At 40.9% G+C, this 836-nt stretch overlaps 1 protein-coding gene across 1 annotated transcript in view; it reads right to left on the reverse strand.

Moving 5' to 3' along the window:
• B4GALT3 (UDP-Gal:betaGlcNAc beta 1,4- galactosyltransferase, polypeptide 3) overlaps positions 1 to 836 on the reverse strand; it is a 12,802-nt gene that overhangs the window by 1,256 nt on the left and 10,710 nt on the right. The gene's annotated exons all lie outside the window — the stretch shown is intronic.

Genomic DNA, 836 nt, shown 5'->3' on the forward strand with positions numbered 1-836 from the left:
CTTTAAAACAACAAACAAAATGTTTGCTTAGGCATAAAGATGCCATTTCTAGGCTTAGTTATAGGGAAATTCAAAGTCAGAGATGATTTTCATTATTAATGCAATCAAAGCAAAATGTAGAAGCTGAACGGAGCAAGTTTAACACCACAGTGCCACCATTACCTTCTCTAGCAGGTTCTAACCAGGCTTGGGCCAGAAAGCTCACAGCTGTAATGTGCTTCGACAGGGTACAGAGAGGATTATAGCAAGCAGGGAATGAACAGCATACAGAGCATTTCCCATGATTCTGACAATTAAGCATTATTTTCACTTCCGTATAAGAGCAGAGCTTTTACTGCCTAGAGGTCCACCACCTAAACTTAAAAAAAAAACCAAAAACATACCTAACTTGCAGTTTCTGAAAGGAAGCCAATCCAGATTAAGCCTCCCTCTGTTCTTTGAGAAGTGCCATTCATTCAGATGGCCTGATTAGAGGACTGGCTTCATAAAAGATTAGTGATAAATACAGGCACCAGACAAACAAATGTGAGCTGCTCAGCTGCAGGACAGTTAGGTAAGAAAAAAGTGAACTGAAGGCTCAGAATTCCAGAAGAGAGGTCCTAAAAACAGCAACCCATTGCTGATGGCATCTATGTTAGCTTACCAATAAAAAGTGCCTGTCATAGTGCTAGGGCTAGCAAACTTCCATTACCACAGGGCAGCTCTTACACGAGAAAATTCCTGTGAATGTAAGAAGAAATGTTTGCTCAACTGAGATTATCTAACTGGCATGTTTGCAACATTTGATTGCCTTCTGTTGAGATCTGGTACAGCAGCAAGCTACGCTGAAGCAGGAA

This window comes from Fulmarus glacialis, unplaced genomic scaffold, assembly GCF_000690835.1.
Source record: "Fulmarus glacialis isolate BGI_N327 unplaced genomic scaffold, ASM69083v1 scaffold12043, whole genome shotgun sequence".
Classification (NCBI taxonomy): Eukaryota; Metazoa; Chordata; class Aves; order Procellariiformes; family Procellariidae; genus Fulmarus; species Fulmarus glacialis.